At 40.7% G+C, this 27,460-nt stretch overlaps 1 long non-coding RNA gene across 1 annotated transcript in view; it reads right to left on the bottom strand.

The window, feature by feature from the left end:
* The window catches only part of LOC136992183 (uncharacterized), a 181,526-nt gene extending 154,655 nt beyond the window's left edge, over positions 1 to 26,871 (bottom strand). The window contains exon 1 of the long non-coding RNA XR_010884257.1: positions 26,800 to 26,871. This is a non-coding gene — a long non-coding RNA (uncharacterized lncRNA). The remainder of the gene's footprint in view (positions 1 to 26,799) is intronic.
* Positions 26,872 to 27,460: the final 589 nt, after the last annotated feature.

Genomic DNA, 27,460 nt, shown 5'->3' on the forward strand with positions numbered 1-27,460 from the left:
GTACTTTGCACCTAGCAGAGAATACAAAGTCATCCATCAGGTTATCATTAACCCTACCCAAAAGAATACAAGCATTCATCAACTTAGGCTAACCTATGAAAGCAGAATGACACGGAGCTCTGCATTAATAAGATTGCTTCAAACCCTGGCATACGTATTTTAAATAATCTTGTCTAGCAACAGGATAATCACTCTGTACCATTTACCACAGTGGATTTGTGCTTGCATTGTTTTACATGCACAGACCTAAACAGGAAATTTCAATGAAACCTCTTCTGCAAACTTCCAGCGGGTTGGTTAAAGTAAACCATTTGCAAAGCTGTACCAATTCTGATGCAACTTTTACCAGAAAAGGTTTCTCTGGTCTGAAGTTATCAGGTCATAACCCAAAGGAAAACCACAACTCATACACCCAATAGCATGAACATCTTTAAAATAAATAAATAAATATGTAGAACACACACACAGAATCTAGTGCTTGCTCTCTTCAACTCTGCTGACAGCTAGAAGGAAAGAAAAAGCAAATCCTTCCATGTTCCAGTATACCAGATACTTGGTATGTGAAAGTCCAAGATTTAAGTCGGTAGTCTAAGGATTTTTTTGACCTTTTTGAAGGTAAAATACACATAATAAACTTTTTAATCTGGAAGCTATAGGTTAAGGACCACACCTGGACACTGTGAGATCAGACACTTGAGTATACATCTCCTAACCGTCAATTTAGTGTCCGTATGCCTGCAGTTCTCCCTCTTTCAAGAGTATTTCTGGAAAATGAAAAAGACATTAAGCTTATCATACTTCATGGAACAGGAAACATTCCAAAGTCTCAAAGACCTTCTGAAGACAAGAAATGAAGTTTCCTAACCAACTCTACCCATGGGTTTAAGTCCATCACTCTAAGACTTCTGAAGCTATCCTTACACAGTGCTCTTTTAGGGGAAAAAATAAAAATAAAAAAAAAAAATCTACCTCTAAATTGCCTTTGGGTATCACTGAAAGTCAGGACATGGCCAAGGAGTTCACTGAACCCGAGAGCTGGGAAATGTTCTCAGGCTCCAGAGTTTAGGCAAGCCTACGAAGCCCAGAGTGGCCCTCGAGCTGCACTGAGCGCAGGAGTAGACAGAGCTGGACTTCCTGTGCAGATAGCTCATTGCAGCTTCTCACAGCACATACTCACAGATATTCCATGTCTAGTTTCCTTCCCCCCACCCCAAAACGTACAATCAGCTTCCTGAATATACCAAATTAATTCCTATCTAGTCAGTCGCTGGGGAATTATAGGAACCTTGTTTTCCCTGCTGTTTCAATCAGCATGCCATATTAAATATGCCATGTGCATTGCATTTGCTGATCTACAATTTTCTGTCACCACAAAAGTCACTTATGCAGCATAATTGCATGTGTGGTTCTAGCTGTGAAGTGCAGAGTGAAATCCCAGCTTGGTTAATTTAATCCCCTCCATGCCATGGTCCAAGGCAGGGCTAACAGAACTCTGTCCCCACTGTGTTATTAAGTGGAACCTCACACCAAAGGAGCAATGAAAAGCAGAGGTCAGAAATTCGACTGCCAGATTTGACCCCAGCACCAACTGTGGACCAGATATAGCCACCAGCACTTCAATTACTTGGGCTAGCATTTCTGCTCCTCACCTACATCAGCCAGTTGCTTTGCAGAGACCTGGAGATACAAGGTTTGTAAGTGTTACTGTCCCCAAGATAAGTAAAGTATCATCCAAATAACCTGCTTCTCAGACGCAACCAAATTGCCTATCACAACTCTTTGGGCAGGAGACCCACGATTGCTTTCTCAAAAGCTAATCCAAGACCGGAGCTGAAATGTACATCTTTAAAGGATAGACATAAACCTCTTCACCTTTCTTGCCCTCTGTATATCTTAATTCCACTCTCCGTAAGATGAACACAGGGCAACGTACATTTTTCAACACAACCTAAACAAAACAACACTACTGCATCCTCTAGAGTGACAAAAGAGAAAGTATACCACATGATGGAAACAGGCCCCATGGTAATGAGAAAGACGATAAAATAACTTTTCCACAACAGAGTAGACAAGGTCAAAGGGCTACTTTTTAAATTCAATAGAGCGGGTGCAAGCTACTCGGCCACAGATCAATGCAAGTAAATCAAATGGAACAGAGTTTATCTGAGAAGGATACATTTCCTATTTGCTCCTTAGTGATAAAGGAGGATGTATCACAGAAAAACATCTTCAGATGCACTAGGATACAGGACTTAGTCATAGGAGCATGTTAAAATTTCTTTTTCTTAGGATTGTCATCTCTTTCAAATTTCTTAGATGCCTTTACACCTGCCAGAATCATAAGCAAGAATCAGAGCCTTTACATTCAAAAGGCAAAACAGTAACTCCATGCAGCTACAAGCAGCAGTCAGTCAGACAGAAGGCACCAGAATCCTCAGGAAAGCAAGCTTTGAACACTCACTCATTTCTTTCTAGTTTTGAGGACCTAGACTAACTCTGAGGGCATCTTTAACTCTCTGCAATGCACACATGGGTTGCACATGAAAGAAATATGGCCTTTAAGCATAGCCTAAAAACTTTTTCTCTGAAATAAGAACATCCAACCTTCTTGGTGCATTCATTTGGTTCATTGTTTTGATGGTTTCTAATGAGTAAGTTTTGCTGAACTTTCACCTTTCCATTTTGCATTTACGGAATATTTGAGTGCCTTTTTTCTTAAGTTTTGCAGAGGAGGATGGTTTTACTAAATTTTAAGATATTCACAGGCCTTTGGGTATGCAGTGTTGAGAATTCATGTATTGCTGCACTAATAACTACATCTTTCTCTCCCAGTTGCTACATTTGGCAGTGTATCTTTTAGAATGGTATGGTACTTAATCACATTCTTCGCACTAGCCCTTTCTCAGTGGAATTAAATTAAAAAAAATAAAATAAAGTAACAGCACTTGTCAGACAAGGGAATAACCACTTCAAATTTGCACATGAAAGTATGTTCATGTTCCTTTCTTAATCAAAAGCATATAAAATTTCTCTAGCACTATTCTGTGCATATATTAAGTAGCTTCATTTTATCATATCTCATGGGGCAAGGGGCAGTTCTGACCCAAACCAGATAGCTCTAATGTGGAAATAGAACAGAACAAGACAACAGATGAAGAATGCAAGTGCATCAATTTAGGAAATCAGACTAATACCCTCCAGTAAGGCACACTGCCTTTTAAGCATCAATTTCACAGGGCCCTACCTGGAAAAATGGTTCACTTATTAAATGGATCTTTAGGAGAATGCAGAATCATTTAATTAAAGACTTCATAATTTCATAGCCTTCTCTGTAGAGGCTGACTTTATAAAATAACCTCTTTCATTTGTTCCACTCACCACACTTTTTCCCTCCACAAGGCAGCCATACAGGGGTGCTGGCAGTCTTAAGTACTTCATAAAGGCTACAGGCATACAAACAAGGGCTTCCACTGAGGTTCAAAACAGACAGTTGATCTGCTGAGGAAATAGTCAACTCACCGTATTCAAAAGCTGTTTTGTCCCTATTCTCATTTCATTTTTTACAGATTACATAGCACTACTACTGAAATGTAATGAAGCAGAATGAACTGCATGTTTTCAACTTTAGAAAGAATATCATTTTTTAATTAAAAACTGAATTTGAGATAGATGGTTTTTAGTTTTGAAAATATATTTCTTCTCTTTCTGGCATGCCTGAGATGTATTGGATTCATTTAAATCCTAATTCTAGTTGCGCACAGTTCAAAGCAAGAGAAAATGCATATGAAACCTTATATATGTACTGGGCTGACTTTTTGATTTTTGTTCAACAGCATGTTTTAATTAAGGGAAGGGTGCTCTGCACTGAAATATACAAAATTACCTAACAAGGTATGGGGCAGATGAGAAGTCCAGAGAGTAAGAGCCAAAACTTGTAACCAGGGATGCAAAAGCAACAGTTCTCTCAAACAGCTACAGAAGCAAAGCTGGCTGTACATGACAGGTACTTATATTTAGGTACATTTCCTTCTATTTAGATATGCATAACGATCTGTTTTAGGAGGTTAACCTACTTTATCACAGTAGAGGTACTCAACAGTTGATGATCATTCAGGCAAAAGAAATGAGACACAAATTAAACTAAATTGCAGGTATCATCCTTTGACAGCTAGGAGAATCAAAGCTTTGCCCAGACCAAGCTATGAAAGGACAGGTTGTTTTTGCGGGGGAGAAGGACAACTTTTTTTTTTTTTTTTTTAATGTTTTCAAGTCAGCAATGTAGAAGAAACGCAACTTGAGTGGCCCTTTTTACTATCAGATTTCAATAAGCACACAGAGTTTTTGTAGAAGAAACAGGAGATGTAGTGAACAGTGAGGATAACTAGAAACAACTCTGCGAGCAATGAATCAAGCTAAGCTTATGAACTTGCCATTCCATTCTGCAGCCACAGTGTCCTTGTAGCCACAACGGTCTAAGGAAAAAGTAGTGAAGCAAGGTTTGCAGAAAGATGTAATGTTTTATTGGATCTATAGAGTTGCAAAAACAGTAATAATGCAGGCTGACATGTTTTCTGTTCTGAGTTTTTCTGCAGTTGTATGAGTTGATTTAACAAGAGATATTACCTTTCCCTACACACCTTAAACATGTATGTGGCTCTTCACACATTGTACTAGCTCCTCCCTAACCCAGACAGAAACAACACACCTCTAGAAACAGACAGTATTACTACATTAGCCAAAGAAAGAAACAGTAGGAATATGGGAAGCTTTATTGCCCCAGTTTCAGGATAGCCATGTTGACAGTAACTTTGTCTTACTACATCTTTTAATGGTGCCATCAAGAGAGACAGTCAAGTTGAAAAAGTTACCATCAGTAGAATGAGTGATAAATTATGCATAGTGCACAATAAGGAAAGAAAACAAGCTACTATTTTGATCATATAGTAGTCTGTAGCCAAATTGACTTTCAGGGACTTTAAATGAACAAGCCAGGTCCCTTTGGAGTTGTTTTTTGATCACGCAACACATCAAAAGATAAAATCAGTGTAATTATTCTAACAGTTAAAATTCATGAAAAATCCGGCCAATTAATGATTGCTCTGAGATGCAGCAAACTTTGGATGCACACAAAGCTCTTCATTAGTAGAGACATATCTTTATTCTCTAACAACCACAAAAGGCACTTGTGCACAGCAGTATTAAAGGTGTTTCCACAAGAAGCAAGTGGCCAGCCAGAACACAAAAATTAAAAAAAAAAAAAAAAAATCTAGCAAAAGAGAAGTTTCACAACTTATACTTAGTTACACAGAATTTCACTTCCTTGCTGACTCTTAAAATATTCTTTGGTAAGTCAGTAGACTTAAAACGGATACCTAGATGACTTTTTGCAGAAAGCATAGATTCTCAGCAAGTACTTTCCTATAAGTCAATGGCAGCTACGCAGTAGCTATAGACATCCTCTTCTGTGGCAAAAGCAATGTAAGTCACTGTGAGATAATGGTCTGCGATCACCTGCGATCCTCCCTGCCGTGGGGTAAGCAGTGGATACAAAGGGCGATTTGCGGCCTGACGTCCAGGCTGGTGAGGGGCGAGGCGCAGGTCCCACCACTCGGCATTGCTCCACCCAAAACGACACCTGGGGCGAGGCGGGAGTCTTGCAGCCTGGTCCTGTTGATAGGGGCAAAAGGAAAAAAAGGCCAGCAGCCATCGCCACCCGCTGCTGAGCTCGACGAGGACCAAACATCCCACAGTGCTGGACTCGGCCCCACCTCGCCAAGAGCATAAGTTCAGTGCATAAACGAGCCTCCATTTGGAGGACGAGAACGCCAACCTACGGACGGGTCGACGGGCCTGGACCTCTCTCCTCCCCAAAACAGGGACGCCTTTTTGGTAAGGTTTGCGCCTCCGACAACGTCGGACGTTACCCCGGGAAAAATACCATTGGTGAAAGCGCTCAATTATCAGTTTGAGCTCAGAAAAAGTAGAATTTGTTGCAGTAAGTGCATTTATCACCGGCAATCCTGAACCTGTTGATCTGTCGCTTTAATAAATTGTCTATTTTGATCAACTTTGAGAACCTGACTCAGTGAAGGCCCTTTTGAGGAGGGCTCTGGCAGGCAAACGTTGATTACCCAATAAGGGAGGCCTTTCTTATTTTGATCAACTTTGTGAACCTGACTCAGTGAAAGTCCTTTTGAGGAGGGCTCTGGCAGGCAAACCTTGATTACCCCTTTCCCTCCCTTCACGCGACAGTAACAGTCACTGCCTTGTGTCCATGGCTTCCTTTCTTCCTGGTCCTATGCTGCAGTTTGCTCTCCCCTCAGTTGTACTCAACCAACCACTTGTAGGATCACTGAACTGATCTAGAGAAATGCTCCAAAAGTGAAAGAGAATTACTGTTCAGCACAACTGAAGGGCTGTAAAGCATCACATGGTGGTGAGAAGACAGTAGGAATTTCTTAAATCAGCTTCATTAGAGAAAGGGTTTTTTGTGATTATCACCCATTTAAGAGTATTAACCAGCTCTGTTGTTCTGCTGGAACAAGTAGTACCCAAAAAAATTAAAAGGGTAGAATTGTTAACGTTACCAAAACAATTATTCCCTTAGGGACATTTACCATTTACTAGAACTCTTCAGCGCTTGAAAAATCTTGAAATAAAGCAGTTGGTAAAATTAAAAACAAATTATACCAGTATCTAAACAAGATTGAGAATACATTTCAGACCTCACTCTTGAGAAAATTTGACAACGAGATTGCCTGGAGCTAGTAAGATACTCCTCCTCTTTTCATCCAATAGGTATGGTTTTGTTCTACATCCCTGATAAAGTTTTTACAATTTTATATCTGATTAACTTCAGAGAGAAGATACCTTAACAGGGAGATATTTAGAACTATCTAGTGATAAGAACTATTATGATCTTCTATTGTATATGCAAAGGGGATAACAAATAGAAGTGAATGAACTAGGAGGAATTAGACCAAGTTTCTCTTTTTAGCACTCTGAACTAACACAGATCATTCTGACACGACAATAATCCTCTTTTTAAGGCCTTGTCTTCAGGAGTAGTTCTAAAGGTGTAGCTCTAATTCAAACTAGCAAGCCAAAGTCAATAAACACCAAGTAAAATCCTGGTAAACAGTTCCACATCTCCTCATCTAATCTGCTAACACGGTTTCTCTTTACTAGGATTTTATTCTGTGTTAGTAAAACCACAAGCAACTATGTTAGCAACCACAAGTTAAGAACAGCCTTTTCTGCTTGGTCTGGAGAATGAAGTAGGAAAATGCATGCATTTATCACTAGAACAGGATTATTTTGCATGAGGTACTCAAACCAAAACTTGAGAGGGTTGGTTTATTTGCTGGGGTATTATGTCTAATGTCCTGTGTAGGCCAAATTCTCTGCAACTGTGTAAATTAGTTTGATTCCTGGAATGCACTGAACTCATATTAAGGAAATCCTTGATCAGTGCAGAGAGCACTAATTTAAGATTTATAATAATTTCAGAAGGCAAATTAACCTCTTCATGTCCTTTTAGAAGATTAATAAGAAATCAAGCTTCCATTGAACCTTTTAAGCCTATGTATTATACAATTGGTTTTCACATACTGTGATACAGAGAAACTTTTTGTTGTACATTATTTGGCAACTCTCTTTTCATTTGTCAAGATATGATGTGCTATCCTGTAATAAGATCTGACACAGCTATATGATAGCTGTGAGTTTCATGCAGATACTAGACAAACTGTATGAGCGATACACCCAATGACACATTACATTGTATAATACTGGTACTACAGGGCTCAGGAATTTTGCTATCTTATCTCCTTCTCTCCTGAAAATAATACTAGGTAACCAAGAAAGGAAATGGTGCCCCAAAATAAACAGAAAATAATATACTCTTAATCTAGTGAATAAAATCAAGGTTATTCTAGGTCAGCATTAGGAAGCAAACAGCCATTAGCACTGAGTGTGCATGCTATTCCATATTCTCTCTGAACATGAGAATCATGGCTGTCAGACTAAACATGATCAGCACCAACTCCAACAAATCTCCAGCAACTCCTCCAAAGACAGGCAAGAGCATAAGCTTCCAGCTCAGAGGACTCATCCTCAATACAACACTGCCCTGCAAGTCCGATAAAGAGAGAAAAGTCCCTTACAGTTCCTTTACTTTTCCAGAAAAAAAAAAAAAAAAAAAGTGAGGATCTTCTCATGTGCAATGGTGTTTCATTCCCCAACTGACAGGTTTCACGGGAATGTTGATGTTCAGTTGAGAAGAAAAATATTTACCTAAATGAAAATATTAGGAGACAATGTTCTAATGTCCCAGTGCATTGGTCAATCTGTCAGGATAGCTGGTTTCCTGAAAATCAGAACAGTACAGATTTTTCCCTAAATCATGTGGGTCTAAAATTACTAACAGATACCTAATTTGAGTCTCTCCTTTCTTTTCCTGCTTTGCTTTTTAACCTTGCACACTCATGTGCTGGATTCACACTGTTTCCCAGCTAATGCAAACCCTTGTCAGTGACAGATCTCCAGGCGTCCTACAGCTTGTCTTAATGAGAAGCATGAGTTTCAAATCAAGGCATCAAAAGAACGATTTTCTCAGAACATTATCCTGTAAGGGGTCTCTAAAGCAGCCTTCTCCCTCTGGGTTTCAATAACCTCTGCTAAAGCAAAATTCCTACAGTTCAAACTTGTGATAGGAGAAATATCACTATTTTGAACAAGCCTTTTAGATGAAAACAGACAAATGAACCTCACATGACTCTTGATCAGGACTTTTCTATTGACCAAGAGCTCAATTCCATCGCATTCAATTTCCACGATCCCACCTAGACAGATTTAAAGGGCATCCATGGCTTAATCCTTGAGTCTGACTCAGAAGCCAAGAATTCCTCTTCTCTATTTCCATTTCCTGCTTGATTTTGGCAGGCCAGTGTGGAGTCCCTACAGAACATGGTCTATATAGATCATACACTGCTATGCTGACCACTTCTCCCTTTCCTTCAGGGGTTCTCCTTCCCTCCCTTCAGAGTAAATTCTGTTGAATAACCACATGGTTCAGATGGGGATGGGTTGTCTGCTTTTTAAAAAAGCAAAAGCAACTCAAAGCAAAGAGCAATTTTATAGGGCTAAGATCATGAGTCAATTAAAAAAGGTTACAGAAAATTCTAGTGTTCACAGTGTGGGCAGGTTCTTAGTGGCATAACTATTCCACAGCTCACCACTCATAAAAGAACAAATGTAAGGTTGCTGAAGCGGTTTAGAAAAAAAAGAAAAACCATTCTGAATTTTCATCTACTTCCTGAGCCTTCTGACAAGCCAAAGCGTTGGTCAGTTCCAATTTTATGCCTTTGCTGACCTTTCACAAAAACAAACAAACATACACGCACTATTTCTGAGCTAATCCAGAATGGTGTCTCTTATGTGAGAATGTTTCAACATGAAATCTCCCATTACAGGAACAAAGAGAGAGGAATGACTGGTCTGCAGCTTAACTTTTAGCTAGTTATCACCAGGCCCATTTAAGTAGTGCAAAGTCTTTAGGCCTCTCCAGTATCTAGACAAGAAAAACAACTATCCCTTAATAGAAGGAGTAGTTGTAACACTTTCTAGCAGCAGCTATTACTCAAGTGTCAGCAATGACACACAACTGCCATCCGTCCATTTCTCACTATGTCCAAAGAACAGGCGTAAGCACCTGGCCTGTTTCTTGTCCCTCATCCCAGTTATCTGTAGAAACAGATAGTCACGTTCCCCGTGGATGTAAAATGGCAGAATCCCAGAAAAGTCAATGAGATTTTGCCTGTTTATTGTGTTAGCCAATTTCTAGCCTTACGTAGTGTTCACCAAGCCTCTCGGTTTACGGCCAGAGGTCATTCAAATTGCTCTGTTCCTACCAAAGGTACTTTGATGGTATTATTTTAATGCTGTGTACCTTGAGTACTTGAAGTGCTATAGTAGTTACTTTGGAAATTCCCTACACACTTAGAAAACATCCAGTGTTAATGCTTTTGATTCTGGTTCCTGTGGGAGTTACAAATACCCAACATACAATGTGGATAGAGTACGAAGTATTTGGGAACAACAGAACAAGTACCTTCCAATTCAGGAAGCTACTGTGAACAAGTAAAAATGACTTTTTTATAGTTTGATCACTACTTCATTTGACTTTTCCCTTCTACTACCAGCAAAGTTTACCAGAGGACTCTCGCTCCAGTCAGCACTGAATGAAGCCGTAGGCATAATAAATATGAATCAAATCAGTGAGAATACCAGTCCAAGCTCCCCACATCCACAGAGCATATCAGTGAAAAGGACATAGCTAGACATATATAGATACTTACAAATGCTATTATAAAATCAGCAGCAGCCCTTAACAAACATATTTGCTTCCTTCTAACACAGGCTCGTCTCAGGCAACAGCCTCTTTTCCGAGAGCTCACCTTTGACTATGACCACAAAGCTAGAAGCGTTTCCAGTTCAGAACCAACATGTGCAAACTGTTACTTTTCACTTACTTAGAAAGATCTCATAAGAATATTTTTCAGAGCCTGTCCCTTTGAAGTTTCCCACTTGCCAACAGTGCAACAAGTGTTGTGTGGTTCTCACAGAAACACGACTTTGAGGTTGATACTTTAGAGCCATAGTTTTGCTCCAACTTTCCTTCTTAAAGTATTGCATGCTATATTCAATCAGTTGGATGATCCACATGGTTTCTATGGCTTTCAAAAGCACTTCCGACTGATGCTATGGCCTGGGTTTATGGATCACAGTTAAAGGATGTGCTCCAGCTTTGAGTTAAATTCTTATTTTCTTTCCGTTTTAAACAGACTAATACAGATAATAACGTGTCTTGCACTGTTGCTAACTGCCTTCCACAGAACAGTGTAGAAAAGGCACCAATATTCTCAGAGAAAAGACCTCATTTTTTAACCTATTAAAGGATTCCATGCAGCAGATAGAAAATTCATAGTCCATTTAATGCTGGAACAAATTCAGAGGGAGGTTTACAACCTCATGTCGTAAGCTGTTATAAACTAAAGGGAGGCACCACAGTTTATCTAATAACTAGCAGTGTCACTATGAGTGGGTCATTACTCAAATCCAAGAAACTACATTCGATGGCCATTGGTTTTATTAACCTGCCTTCAAATTCCACTTAAGGGGAGCCTTTTTACATGGGCATAAAAAACAAGGTCAAAATCATTGTTCAATTACATATGCAGGCAAAGTCCATACCTTCCTTTTTTTTTTTTTTTTTTAAAGACTTTCAATGATAAATTTCACCTGGGCCACCACATAACTCACAAAAATTGGCCACTTCCCTCCTATCTTGCAACTTTCCCAAACATATTATCCTCATCTTCTGAAGGCTGTTTTCCTATATAAGAGGATTAGGGCTGACTTTGAGATCTTGCTCTTAAGTGTTCTTCTTAAAATTTCTCTGTTTTACAGGGGGCAAACTGGATCACTGGACAGAAGAATCAAGTTGCTCAAAGTTTTTGCTGCAGATCCACAGCAAAGCTTGGGAGTAAAGTATCTGACCTGCCAATGTCCCATCTATTTAATGATATAAAAATAATCATGAATTAATAGCAATCTGTAGACTTAAGTATTATTTATTTCACTTGCTGACTTAAGGCATGATCCTGCTCCTAAAAAAAATTAATAGTAAACTTCCATTGACTTCAGTAGGAGCAAGATCAAGTCCCTGGTTTCTGTCTTCCTCTCAGCTTCCCCAGAGAAACTAACAAATCATATAAGTTTAATGGCTATCTTTCTTTTAGAAAGAATGATGAAAAAATGCACCAACTGTCACTGTATTTCTTTTCCCATTCCTTGACCAGGCTTTTGATTTTTACTTGGCAAACTCAACATGAGAAAAACATAAAAAAAAAAAGATCTAATGGAAGTATGACCAACCCACAAAGCCTTTCCTGAACTTAATTTTACAAAACAGACGTTTTTGTGTTTAGGATGCCTTTAAAATTGCATTAACTGAACTGAGAACTGGTTTCCTTCCCCATTCTCCCTCCTCTCTCCCCCCTTTTTGAGGCTAATCTATTCAAGTACTATGGGGACTGCCAATTTGGAACATCCCACTGACCTTGACAATTGGCAGCTGTGATCAATCACTTCATAAAATCCTATGTGTCAGCTAGAAACCAGTTGTGTTTCTTAAGCAAGTCAATCTGTTAAACAGTTTAGAGTCATGAATCCATTCAAAACACTTGAAAAACAAACTCATTTAGATGAAATCTTACATTATGACCAATTTTATTTATGGTTGAAAACAGAGTAGAAATTCTTCACCCTCATTAAACTAAGCTGCTTGTGGACTGTTCAGCACATACCAATTGATAGGGGTAACACTGCTTGGTGGTGAAGTTTACCATAGGAATCTCCAGTCAATACACCCACATCAGTAACATATATAAGGTATATTGTTCTTTTCTCAGACAATTAATCTGACCTAAATCTGAAGTCAATAACCAGAGATGGGTGACCCTCATTTAACTGTCCACATTATAATCTGCAGTCAAGCAAACTTCTCTAAATCAGTCTGGCAATCAGCCCAGCTCCACTATAGTTTACAGTGTATAAAAGTGAGCACTGAATTGAGACACCAGGATGCCAGCTCTATTATGTATAATATTATAACTGTACCAAGAGAACTGATCAGCATATGCAGTGTACAGTGGGAAACCATAGCTATCATACAGAATGGAGGCAAACATTGTTCTCCCAAGACAGAATATCAGACTGAATTGATATTACCAAACACCATTAAAGGAGACATATTTTTTAACCCTAGGCTGAACTTTGGCATAACGAGATCAGCATGGAAATTCATTTTTTCCATAATTATTTCCTCTTTAAAAAATAATGTGTCAATGGATTTCTTGGCCAATTTGCTTGTTATTGAGATTGCATATTCCATTCTCTGTCCCCAGGTAGTCCTATGAACATAATTTAAGTGATTTGTGAACCTTTTGCATACTCAATCTGTCCCACAAAGCTAAGAATTTTTTCATTCCACCCTTCAGATGAACCAAAATGAAAGAATTTATACAGATCAAACATAAAAGTTAATTACAGGAAAAAAATAAGGAAAAAGAAATATATGCAAAAGGTAGACAGAAGAGGGAAAAAAAACAGAAGAAAGAAGAAAGAAGCCAAATGAGAACAAGTGAGGACAAAGACATGACTCAGAGTCATGAGTCTTTAATGAGTACAGAGGCCCTTGTAGATAACCTACAATAAAATCTGATCAGAAAAAGTTTTGGTTTTGTTTTTTTTACTACACTGAATGCCTTGCAACATCTTTTAGAAGACAATCAATGCAGCTTGCCTCTTCTAAAACTTCATTCAACTCCCAAAACAATCAGTGGGAATTAGCTCACATTCTCAAAGCACATGACTGTTACGAAGTATAATAAAACCAATTTCCATTCTCAGATTGAGGGGCAAGGATATAATATTTCGCTCGATTTTACTGTAAAGTGCGAGTACTGTGAAGGTATCTTTTTTAAGATACAATGATGTATCTCTGTTCTCACTTAGACTAATAACAGCATGTAATGCAGGTGAGGTATTATAGCTGGCACGTGCTTGTCCATGTGACAGCTACTCTGAGGCAGTAACAAAGACTGGGTTAATTTGTCTTTAATAGATTGTACTTTAGATAGTTAGATTTCTTCTAAACTTGTGATCTGATTAGTGCTTGCTCAATGTTTTATTTTGGAGGACTTAGGCTGGGAAAGTATTAAGTGTCAGATTCATTTCCAACTTTTATTTGCCACAGAAATTTTTAATTCTCCCTGAATAAACAGGAGGAAACGGAATTGGCAATAGATATCTACTAGTTTCAACAGCAGGGGAACGCCAGCATGTATGTTTCCTCAGCATAGTCCTGATGAGGAAGGCAGTAGATTCAAAATTGTTGTGGCCCAACAGGATTTCACCACTGTGTTAGTCTCTGAAGAAAAATTTCAAATGAGAAGGACTTGCTAAATCCATCAGCACTTAAACATAACAGTTTATGTTTCCTCTCATCAAACTTTTTATTGTACTTTAAATGAGCTCTTTACTACTAACAAATGAAAACTGTTTCTGGAATATGAAAATAATAACTTTTAAGTGCAACCGGGTCATAGATCTTCCTGATTGTCTTCATGTTTTGAGCTGGGAAAAGGGAGTTTATTTCTGGCTTGAACAGGAAACTTGCGATAATTAGAGAGGAAAAAAAAAAAAGATCACTTGCTCAGAGCTTTTTTACCTGTAAAGGAAAACTAATGACAAATAGAGCTTTTTCATAACTGGATGCCTGGAATCAGTTTCAAACATCAAACTTAAAAAGCTTGGGGGGGGGGGGGGCAGGGGGGAGCCAACTGACTTGCAAAGCGCTGAGTGCCTTACAGCTCCCATTGCCTCCACAAACACTGTTATATCAACTCAGGGTTGAAGCTCAAAGCAGAGCTCAGCTTCAGACACCAATATGTGAACCATATACAAGTTCAAGCTAAGTATTGGCAATTTCTGTGTATCAGTATCCTCTGCACTGCTTAAGAAACATTTTAAAACCTTTTTTTCCCCAACTCAAAATCATACCTAATTTCCATTCTATCAGAACTGCAAATTAGTATTTATCAAATAGAATGCAAACAGTAATAATCAGAGCTTTTACTAAACTGAGATCTGTGTCTATATACCATTTCACATTGCCTTGCAATAGCCACAGAAAGTATATAAAAGCGTTTCTCCCCCATTACCTCTTAGAAGTTGAAGAGGTACTGATAATTAGCGTACACATGATGTCCTTCCCCTCATTATACCGATTTCTCCCAATTGTCTTACAAGTCAGGTCACAGAGGACATATACTTTTTCATGTCAAACCAAACCAAAAGCCAGACTGTGTGCCCTCCCACCTCCACACAAGGGTCAGAACAGTGCTGTCTAGGTCACAAATAGTGAGTATGGTTTCATTAAACTCATTATGTTTAAACAACATTCATTGATCAATAGTCAGATTAAAGCCACTGCCGTTGCAGTCTCTGGTTTACTACGTACTACTACAATCTAAGCACCTAGCTAATATAAGCATATCTATAAGCACACTAACATTTCCATGCCTGCACCTTGATCTCATTCTAGAAAGAACATCCCCAGCCACTCTGTACATGACAACTATGAAACTAGCCATCTTAAGCATGTTTACAGTTAAGGTCTTCAAAATAAACAGAGGATACATGACTATACCCTGTGGGGCACAGAAATTACACCAGCAGAGAAACATGGCCCAAGTCCAAGGAGCTATGATGGTCTACATAAAGAACAGCATATTTTTCATTCCAAAACATCCCTTCTATTTATCTCAATATAAAGGCTGGAGAGGCAAATGATTTAAAGAAATCCAACATACCTGGCACTGCTGTGTAATTGCTGGATTGAAAAATGACACAACACAGCATTTTTCAAAAACATATCTCTAAGATGACTGGATAGAGATAGAATACTTATGTTTTGAATTCATTATAGATTTACCACATATACTTCTATAGAGGAAAATAAAGACCAACATGACCAGGCTGTGGCATAAAAATCACAAAAAACTGACATTATCTGACTCTTGGCTTCAGGGAAGTTTCAAAGCAAAAAGAGATGCCCTGTGGAAAGGAAAAGCAGGCAAGAACTTTGAAAAATTCCTGTCATTCACAAAACTATGCTTTAGCTAAGGGTACCATGATCATTTGAGAAAATGAATCTGAGCTGGTATTTTGCAGAGTAACAGCGGGGAAACACGAGTTCTCTCTGCATATCTCAGCTCTGTTGTCAGACTCCAGGAAAAATAGAAAACAGTCAGTTTAGAAATCACCTTAATCTATTGACTGCTCAGTGATTTTAGCACTACAGCAACACTTTGTGGTCTCTTTTCAGCAGCTTTGCAGAATATTATTTTCTTTGTACACTATTCAAGATTGACAGATTTATCTGGACAGAGAGTTTACATGTAAAGATGCTATACTCCCACATAACAATAACACATAATGGAGGGGAAAAAAAAGTCACATTGAAAGAAAGTGACACTCTCCTAATTCAGATCTGTCTAGTGAAACAGAAAAAAATTACAGCGTCGTGACCCAAAACACAACCAGTAAGTGTCTGGGTACAATTACTTGCTCCCTTCCTGCATGCAAAACCGCTCTCATGAGACCAGCCTGAGGTTTGGATAGGACCCTCTTCCAGTTGTTATCTCATTAACACCACCATTTGCACTGATTTGTTCAGTACTTTAAATAGGCACAAGGAGGTCGGGGAAAAATATATGGAAGAATATTAATACCTTTTGGCCTATTAGGCCATGCACCTATGAACTGGGGCTGAAAAAGTTATGAAAACTGCTGGCTGTATCACCTCTATTGCGAAGCTTTACAGTAAGATAGAGAGACAAAGAGTCATGAGCACTGCTGACTAATTTTAATGAAAAGTCGGTATGCTAAGGAAACCGCCTCAAGCTCTGGAGAAAGAGTTTATTTTGTCTCTATCAGACATTCATATTTGGGAAGTGAGAAATTCACAAAACAGAGAATCCAAGGGGAAGCAGGGGACCTGTAAATCAGGGAAGGCTCTCACAGAGCTTGATGCAGGAGAGAAGTGAGATTTCATGGGTGTGAAAACAGTATGCTGACCCAAACAAAGCCAGAACAGGCAAGCTGAGTTGCAAGGTCTTCTTCACAGCATTCTGACCTTACATTTCTGGTCCCTGCCAGATTTAAGTGCACACATGCATGACAAATAAAAACACAAAGTTATACAACTATTCTGGAGATTCATGATCATCCACCACTACTTTGTATTTAAAAGCTGTACTGAAAATGGAGAAACATCAGCCATCAGCAGAATCAGCACTGACCTCCCCCACTGAAATGTACCTACTATAGGCATCATTCAAAGCTTTGGAAGCTACGATCAGCCTTCTGTTAAATCAAAGCAATTTCTTTAAGATAAAAAGGCTGTGCGATGACACAATCGGAGTATGATACAGCCAAAAAGGGGATTCTTAATTCAGTTTTGCAACATAACTAACTTCATAGAGAGGTGCAATAGCTGTCATTTAAAGAAAAATAGGTACAATAAGACTGAAGAGCCATACTGAAAATTGTAGAAATCCTAATGGAAGTGAGTAACTTTACACTTGCAGACAATTTACCAAAGTCAAAGGCATTATTTGCATTCTTAGAAGCTATGCTTCTCCGTTTGCTCAACATCTCCAGAATTTTGGAAGAAGAGATATTTAATATCTTTATATAATTACATTTTACCTCCATAACGCAATGTATTTTTCACAAATTAAAAGAACATTCACATTTCCAACAGTAGTTAAAGCAGTTTGATGCTTATTGCCCTTGGAAATTCTGTAATTTTATTAGCTTCAAAATCGAAACAAGAAAACCATACTGCCTGTATATTAGATACATTATGTATGTTTGCATAAATGATACAGAGCTCTTAAGTCTATGACTAACAGATCATATTGCTTATTGGTGATGTCATTGAATGCTATACATTTAGTACATGCTACTATCTATACTTACATTGTTTGCATCTGTCCTAATCAGGGACAAACAGTTAAAAGCACTTGTCTATAAACTGACTGGCAGCTAGTTTATTTCCCCTTAAAAACTTGGATTATGGTTTTAATTCTGAGGCATTTAACTGTCTGCTTCGTTTCTAATTGTGACTCTAAGGACTGCTTTTAAAATTCACGCAACTTGATTCAACTGAGAAAGGGTTAGATTTTCAAAGACTTGGGATACAGACAGACACACATACAAGTTTGTGTGTGTCAGCTGCTCAATGGAAATCGATCATACACGTTTTTATTCCATGGTACATGCAGAGTCACTTAAAGCAGCAAACCTTCCAAAGAGAGAGAGGTAGGAGTACCTCTTACTCAGTTCAGAGTACAGAACAGCTTATGTCCCCCAACTAAGCAAGTAATAACTCATTCATGTAGCTATTCCCCGCATTTGAACATTCCCCTAGCTGGTAAGCTGCCAGTTTGTTTTCACAAGCCCGAGTAGTATTTTCTTGAGCCACAAGGATGCTTAAGCTCCAGAAGAAAACCCAGCTATCTACATACTGAAAAAGTTCATAAGTTTATGAACAAGCAAAATACATGAAATACACTCTAGTATGCACATTTACCTGAAATTCTCCCAAGCTGTAAAACTTGTTCACTCAAGTCTGATGTGAAGGGATAGTCTGAAGCCTTTTGGAAACAAAACTAAAAGACTTAAACTATGCACTAGGCCTCACACCATCAGCATCATATTCTGCTAAGTAAAGCTGCGAGGAGAAGAGAGCTGCTCCAGTGTAAGGCCGGGCATATTCAGACACTGATTACAATTAAGTACGCAGCAGGAAGAACCCTTTGCCCCAAACAGATCCCATGAGGCTAGATCCAGGAAACATCCAAGTGATGTTTCCCAGCATAAAACCCCAAAAGGTAAGGAACATAAAACAGGAACAAAATTATTTTTAGAAGTATATGTCACCAATACAGGTTAGAAAAGGAAGCCATTACTTCAGCACTGCCTAGCAAATGCAACAAAGAGAAACAGATTAAGAGCCAAATGAGAAAGTCCAAACATATGGCAGAAGAATAATTTAAAAGTATGCGGTGGATAGGCTCAAATGATAAATTCATGTTGCAGGAAAGCAGTAAGAGCTAGTGGGGCATGCTGTATGAAGAAGGGCAGCAGTGAAACCCTACAGCAGATTTGCTTAGAGTGACCTTGAAGATGTCCCTGGGGAACACAGCAAGAAGTTGGTTTGGCAACCATTGCAGCATCCTCTCCTCCCCTCCTCACAAACAGTGAAGCCTGGAATCCTACTGAACACTGCATTTTTTGCTACTGACTTTTCAAACTTTGTATGAACATTTCATAACCAGCTCTGGGCATTCCTTCTACCATTCCAAGAAACAGTTCATAATCTGATCAGCTTGGATTTAGCTGCTCCGATTATGCAACCTGTATTCAGTCTAAAGACTGTAAAAGTAGAGGGGAAAACATCACAAAGCAAGAAACACATTGTCCTTCTCATGCACTCCCTTCTTAGTAAGACATTTCTCTGCTTTTAGCATGGATGACTTAAACTGTGGTCCAAGGTCTATTCACATGCTCCTGGCTGTCTAGACTGAGTTTGAGACTAACCACTCCCATATACTGCAGAGAACGAAATCTCCAAAGGCACTGGAAATATACAGTTAAACTAAACAAACTGATAACAAAAACAAATAGGCTTATTCCAAATAAACATAAGTGATTTCCAAGTTTTGTCTTACTACACTCCCACCCTACAATAGAAGAATACTCCAAATCTCTGTCACAGCTGGAGATGAGAAAGGGTTGAGGGCTGGGGCTCCCTTCATCCCTACAGATGTCTTCAGAGCTTCTAGACTAAGACACCATAGAGTAAATGTCTCAGAATCACCCTGGAGTTCCTGTCCAAACCACAGTCTGATTCATTACTAAACCTGAGGAAAATAAAATGATCTAGCTATTACAGTTCAAGAGAATTTGAAGCATGAGAGTTTCATTTGTGAAATATGAGAATATTTGCCACTTCAGAAGCACTTCTATTATTGAATTTACATCAGAGTCCCAGCCTTCACCAGCCTGTTTTCATGGTTTATTTAAAGAAAAAAAACAACAGTTTCATGTAATTGATTCTTTTTCACAGACATTATCATCATCATCAACAAAAAGGTCTAAAGAACAAACAGAAGCATTAGTACAAAGATGAGAGTACTGCATGGTTTCTCTCTGTTTTCTGTAAACTGATGGAGTTTGCTGTTGTAATTGCTCATGCAACCTAATAGCTAGAAAACACCCTACTCCATCTTTACTGAATTTAAAATCTGGCTGAGAATATGCTTCCTTCAAGCACTGCTGAAGGGTGGAACTAATGTCCTGCTGCACTACATGTGAGGAAAGAGCATGCCTGCCAGGCACTGTTTAACACTCCTCTCTCCACACCACCTCAGCAGGAGAAGCGCAGCAAGGCGCAGAATGCATGAGGGTTACTCCTGCTGCAGTACCGGCCAGGAGGGGCGTCATTCTAGGCTCACCAGTGAGCGCTCAACAGAACGGCTCCAGTGGCAGTTCTGATGTCACGCTGGAGCATGTGCAAGTCACATGCAAGATCTACGTTATGTATTATTACTCCTTCTTATCCTGTGATAAGGCAGCCATTAGCATTCGAAAGTTACAAGATTACACAAAAGATCCAACTTTTCTTCATGATCATCTGAAGCAAGGCACAGAGGTCAAGGGTATTCTCTGTCAGAAGCTGACATCCAATCGACCTGTTTGTAGGCTACATAGAAAGCTTCTCCTTAGTTAAACAAACAGATAGGCAAGGGGAAAAATGGCTGCCAGCCATCAGCAATTACTATTTCTATTAGAATCATACAGCACACAAATGTTTCCTATTTTAGAGGATGAATGAATACCTTCATAAAATGGGCCTAAGAAATAAGTTCTAATGCTAAAATTATTTATGGACTGTGTATAACAAAGATCAGATCAAACTTTTTTTTTCTTTTCAATCATAGTTTAATGGATGCTTTCTTTATCCAGAGGATTTCCCTCTCCTATCCCCAACAAAACTTCCTCCTCTCTCAGCAGCACACAGAAAATACATCAGTGTTTTAATGGTGCTGAAGTGATTGACTTCAGACTCTTTAGTTACTGGACTCAAAATTAAAATTATCTAAATTGCTTAACCTGAGCCCCAAATCAGCTCTACAGGTTTGCTGTCATTTGCACCAGCTGTTCTTAACTTACCCTGCATCATTTTCAGTCCACACGGCTGCATAACCAGCCCAGCAGTCTCCAGTATGGAGGCTAGCATTCACATCCATAAGGAACAAAAAAATAAAATGAATCTGGCTCCATAAATGCTCACATGCCATAATCATCATTAAAACTCTGGCCTTGAGCAGGTACTGTTACTTAAGTTTTCACAGGCTTTTCCTAATTAGAGGAAATTTTACAACAGTGTTTTAGTCTTTGTTGGCAATGTAGCTATTCTAACAGCAACGGCAGAAATTCAGTCGTGAATTATTTCTGAGGGTTAGTCAGCCCTCTGGATCACCAGAATATGCTGAGTTCCTTGAAAGCTGAAGTTAGGTCAAGAAGTTTTGCTCAGCAAACAACATCCAGCTCCAGCTACATAATCATCCTTTCCTAGACAGTTCACAAACTATTCAGCTCCTATTGCATTGCTCTTTGAAAATGCTCTTTACAGCTACAGCTTTATTTTCTACCACGTAAATCAATGCACTGCATTGTCATTATACATGCCCTTCTGTTCTCATGCCACAGAACACAGTGCAAAGTTTTCACCACAGAGCCAAAAGGATTTAATCAGGAGTCACAGATTTGAAATGTACACATACAAAATGGCAGTCATCTAGTTTATTGTTGCTGATTAATTTGCCTTACTCTATGTAAAATAAATATTATGTACATGTTTTTTTCCATTTTTTCTGTATACACACTTACCATAAGTGACCACCCATAGCTCTTTCTTGCCATGAGCTAAAGTCCTTCTTCCCTGCCATTCTCCCATTCATTAATCAAATGATCTTTATCTCCTTTTTCCTTCTGAAGCAGAAGTTCAGAAGATCCTTCCCTCTCCCACTTCCATGAACTATTTCTACAGCACCTAAAGGTATTATTATAACTTAGGTAGTGCATCAGGGCCAAGCTTCAAAAACAAGCAAGAGAATTAGGAAGCCAAGAATGCAAATTATTTGCCATTCTAAGCTTCACTGTAGAACAAGTGTCCTAAGGAAAACAACAAGAGTAGCAGCTCTTAGCACAAAGAAGAAATGTGAAGCGCAAACCAAAAAGGTAGAGCTCACGTTCTGCCAAAAAAGTAGGACAAATGTAGTTGGGTAGAAATCCATTCACTTCAGTGGAATTGCTCCCTCATACACAAGACCTTAACATAGTTCAAACAGCATTTTCACCATCACAGATACCATCGCTATCATAGTAGAAGTCCAGTGTAAATTTAGCCTGATTATTTTAAGGTTGAAATTGGTTCTCATTAGAAAGCTAGGAATCATATTCTGTAGAGAGAGATGTGTATTTTACAAGATCATATGACAAACTCAGAAAGCAGAAAAGTGTTCGGGACAGATGAAAAAATTCTGACCTCATGAGTTTGTCTGCTTTGTCCAGTTGTATTAGTAGGTCTAATAACCCCCTCCCCAAACTATTACCCCCTCCTGCAAACCTGGCTTCCTCACCTAGGTATATTCTGCATTCATTTATGCCAGTATAAACTGAACAGACTCACTCCAGATCTAGACTCATATGATAAAGGAGGAATTGGTCAAGTGTGTAATTTAACCATCACTTTTATCATTGCTAAAGTTGGCCTTGTTCTAACTTTAAGCTTAAAAAAAATGAATATATAGTAATTACTTAATAAATAACCATGACTGTATCACATTTTTCATATAGCAATCTATACAGTCTATAAAAACCATAACAGCCATAAAAACTCAGGAGCTAACAAGGTTTTGTTGATGGTATTAGGCACTAACAAACTTAGGAAGTGGCTAAAAGGAGAACCTGTAGTTTAGACTTAGTTGTATTATACAGTTGCCCTACATTTTTGTCCCTTTGTGAGTCAAACCCTTTAACAGAACTCAAACTTGAACCTCGGTGTTGTAAACACTCACACACATGCTCCACGTAATGTGTATCTTGTAGAAACTAGTCTGATTACATGCAGAAAGCTAAGCGTGTTGCAGAATGAGGCCTAAAAGATTGAATTTCCCCAAGTAAATAAATCTAAAGATAACAACACGAAAGATGCATGTTAAAACAGAAAGTTGGATTCCATAATACAATAGCTAGTGAAAGAAAACATCCCACATCACTAGCTCATATAAAACCTATAATCACAAGGAAAACCGTGACAGTATTTATTATCATTTATTTTATAGAACTGATTTACTATATGTGCATTATACAAACAATTTATTTAAACTGTTATAACTTTACTTTTGTTTCAAGTTTCAGCTGTTGCAGTTTAGACACTGGTTCTTGGCTCTTCTTTAAACTGTCATATGTTCTTTATCAGAGATAATTTTGCTAGCAAAGTAAAATTGTAATTTGAAAGCTCAATAGCAAAAACATCATTTCCTGTAATACAAGACATGACTTAACAATTAACACACAAGTAAAAATACCTTACTCATTTGGATGTTGTTTCATGAAAGGGAAGAGATTTGCTCTTGGCTCTTCAACTCATAACAACTTTCTTGGCAAATGAGCCAAGTTGTTTCCAAAAATGTAGCGACACTAAATACGTTATCTCACTGCCATTGGGCGCTGACACTTTGAACCTTAAATCAAATGCTGCAGCAGACCTAATAAGCATATTCTCCCTACAAAAATACATTTCAGGCACCTGCAGTTAGATTACAGGCCATCTGCAGATGGCCAAGGTCCTCATCCAGTTCCCCCTCACCTTGTTTTCTTCCGGGGGGTTACAAGGCCAATGGAATGCAACACATGCATCTCCAGGGAACTGTTTAAAGTTCGCAAATCCCGGAAACAGCCATTAAAGCAAATGCGCAACAGGGTGGTTCACTGGAATGCTTCTTGTAGCATATGAATTATTCCTGTGCTAAATGGAGTTCTGTGCTCAGCAAACTGGGCATGCTCTTAAGGACTGAGATGCTAAATTACTGTCAAAGAGTATGACTGGCACTGTCCTTGGCTGGCCGTGGGTGCAGTTCCAAAGAGAATTTTAGAAACAGTTACGGGCAAAGCTGGCAACCCATCATAAGTATTACTGTATTATGAGCGAGCAGCCTATAAATCCCTTCTTAGTGACATATCCCTATGGGAAAGGGCACACCAACTTCCATATGGTGGTGATACATCATGCAATTTTTTAAAAGGCATACTATAATTTGGACTTATTTACTGTTCTCTGTCTTCATATCTGTAAACAAAGAAAAGCTTAAAAGGTTACATTCCTTCCTATTCCTTGCTATGTTATTTAAACCAAACTGAAAGTTTAGCCGCACAGACCTCTGTCATCTGTACTTTATTCTTGATACTTTCTCTTTCTTCTTCTCCAGAAAATTAAATTCCCAGATGTGTCTGACTAAATAAAAGAGGAGCTGAATCATCTCATTTTTCTGCTATAGTAGCAGAAATAACAACTGCTGAGAGTAAGGGGAGAATTTTAAAAACCAAAACAACTACAGAAAAATTAAGCATGCTGAGCTCTAACCATATCCTAAATATTTCTGCATCTGCTGTGAGGCATAACAAAGAAAAAAAAAACATCCCCCTAAGATGCTATTTACTTTTGGTTTAATTCACAAATGCTTTAATTCATAGAAGAACTATACTCTGTTTGAATAACATCAGTTGATTCGTACAAAAGATCTAGGAAAAGCAACATATAAAAAACTTTTAACATGTGCTGAAGAACATCATCAAATTCTTCGAATTTCTTTTTACTCTTTTCCCCATTCTCTAATAAAATACAATCACAAAGGTTCAAAACAAAAGTCTCAGATTCCATTAGAGAGCAAACTAAATCAAGGCAGATATTTAATTTCCCCTTCTTGTCACTTCCTTTCTTCAAAGTAAACTATTCTTTCTTCAATTTGTCATTCCCTTTTCACTCAATATGGTAAGTAATAAGGCAACAGCCCACTAGAACAATAGAAGACCCAAGAATACTAGGAAAATTCAGGTTAGAAGGAACCTCAAGAGGTCTCTAGTCCAACCTCCTACTCAAAGCATGGTCAGCCAAGAAGTCAGACCAGGTTACTCACACCTTTATCCAGACAAGTCTTGGAAACCTCCGAGAATGGAGACTGCAAGTCTTTCTGGGCAACCTATTCCACTGTCTGACTGTTTTCAGGATGAAAAAATTGTTCCTTATACCCAGTCGGAACACCTCTTCTTCCAATTCATGCCTATTGTCCCTCATCCTCCCACCATTCCCCACTGAACAGACTAACCCCATTTCCTCAATAACCTCCTTGTAGGCACTAGAAGGTCCCCCCAAGGCCTTCTCTTCTTCAGTCTGAAAAAGCCCAGTTTTTCAGCCTTTCCTCACAGGGCAAGTGCTGCAGCCCCCTGACAATATTGGTGGCCCTCTGCTCAACTCATTCCAGTTTATTAATGGCTTTCATGTATTGCCCACAACTGGACCCAGTATTCTTAGACGCAGTCTAACATGGCTTCCTCCCTTGCCTGCTACCAGGGCACTGAAACTATTCTGCAGTTAGATCTGCAGCTGAAGAGGCAGCCACCTTCTGTCACCTAAGTCACAAGCTTCCAACCCCCCCATCACACAAGTCTCCATTTGCCCCACAACAGACCACAATCTCTAGCTGCCCCTACCCCTCCTCTTAGGCAGCTGAGGGTTCAGGTTTTCTTCTCTGAAGGTACTCTGTGAAGACTCTCCCACCCCCTTTTTTGCATTCCCTGATCCTGCAAAGTTTTCTCACCTCCTCCCACAGCTCCTTAATGGGACATCACAGCACCTCAACCAGCACACACCTGCCCCAGCCCCAGGGAGAGGCTCCAGGCACTCCCTACAGCCCAGACCTGGAATGGCACATCCTCCCTCTGGAGTTCGGTCTGAGGGAGGCCTCTGCTATGTCAGGGGTATTTACTCCAGCCAGGGCAGCTGGGCCAGGCAGCTGTATAGCTCTCTCCCTAGCACTAGTTGAACCCCAGGAGTCAGTCTTTCCCAGAAGTAGCCTGGACCTGCAGATTGCAGAAGTTGTTCCTCGGTTTCCCAGAAGCTGAACTGCACAGCCTGAAACTGCTGCACAACCCACAAGCAGCGAGGGCGAGCAGGACCCGAGCAGCGCCCCGGCCCCAGCCCCGCCCCGTCAACCGCCCAGCCCCCTGCCGCGGCCCCCCAGGGCCCAGGCAGGCCGGCAGGCAGCGAGGGGAAGCTGCGGCCGGCCGCCCCGGGGCGAGGCGCCCCCTCCGCCTGCCGGGACTCTTCTCGCCAGACCACGACCCCGAACAACGGCCGCTCGGCTTCACAGAGCCGCCTTAAACGCGAACGGGCAACGCGCCCAGGCCCTCCGGCGCCAGGCGCCCCTCCACCCGCCGGGGCCCTTCCCACCTGACTGCGAGCCCGCCTGCCACGCGGGTAACGGTCACCAGTTCCCGCGCGCCGCTCCCGCCGCTCGCCCCGCGCGAGTAACGGTCACCCGGCTCCCGCGGCCAGACGGGGACCTTGCCGGCAGACCCCGAGCCCGCCCGGCCCAGCTCGTGCGCGCCTTCGCCGACGCACGCGCTCCGGGGTGGGGCTCCGCTCCGCTCCGCCCGCCACGTCCCTCCTCGCGAGGCTTCGAGGCGGCCGGGCCGGGCCGTGTATTTAGCTGCGCAAGTGCGGCGCGCTCCTGGCGCGCCGTGAGCGGGGCCGGGGGAGAGCCCGGGGCGGCGCAGCTCAGCGGCCATCGCCGCTCTGGCACTCACGGTGATGGCGCCGCGGAGGCGGGCGCCTGGCCCCGGGCGCTGCCGCGGCCCGCCGGGCTCCGGGCGGGTGTCGCGGAAGCGCGTCGGCGGGTTTCCTCCCGGCTCGAAGCGGGGGCCAGGGCCCGCGGCAGCGCGTCTGTGAGGCGAGCCGGCAGCTGGGCAGCGCTTCCCCGGCAGGGGCCCGGCCCCCAGCACCGCGCAGGAGGCGCAGGGCAGCTCCGCGACAGTTACCGGGGTCGGCCGCAAGTCCAGTGGTGGCCCGCCCTAGGGATGGGACCGGTCCAAGGTCAAGCCAGAAAGTCGTGTCCGTGGGTCAGGATCCCAGAGGTTCGGGGCCGGTCCCATACAGTGCCGCAGCACAGCTGCCGTGCAGCTCGGGAGGGGCCAAGTGCAAGAGGCTCTGCTTAAAAGCAGCTTCCCAGCACAGGAGGTGGGAGCTGCTGCTGAGCCTTCTTCCAGCTCTGCTCCACAGCTCTTACCAGAGAGCCGACCTTGAGTGTAGGGAGCTAAACCCCGGGGAGGAAGGGGAAAGGGAAGGGACCTCTGGGACCTGACACCTTTCCCCATCTCTCTCCTCTTGCTGTATTTTCCATGGGAAAGAGACCTTGTCATGTAGGCTAGAAGAGTCACAACATGCTGCAGCCAGCATCTTGAATTGAAAAACTGAATGCCAGATCATGCCTGGAGGCAAACCCAAGTGACTTTCCTGAATATAGATACTGTGAAATCTAGCCTGATATCTTAATTTTAGGAATTTCCTACGCAGAGCCCCTGCTGCTTTAGCATAGATACTGTGCATCCTTCTGCTATTGCCTGCTGACACCACTGAGTGCAGACATAGATGAAGCATTTTGCCCTTATTGACTTTAAAGCTTTAGCTGATACTTTTCAG

The sequence above is a fragment of the Apteryx mantelli genome, chromosome 5 (genome assembly GCF_036417845.1).
Source record: "Apteryx mantelli isolate bAptMan1 chromosome 5, bAptMan1.hap1, whole genome shotgun sequence".
Taxonomy (NCBI): Eukaryota; Metazoa; Chordata; class Aves; order Apterygiformes; family Apterygidae; genus Apteryx; species Apteryx mantelli.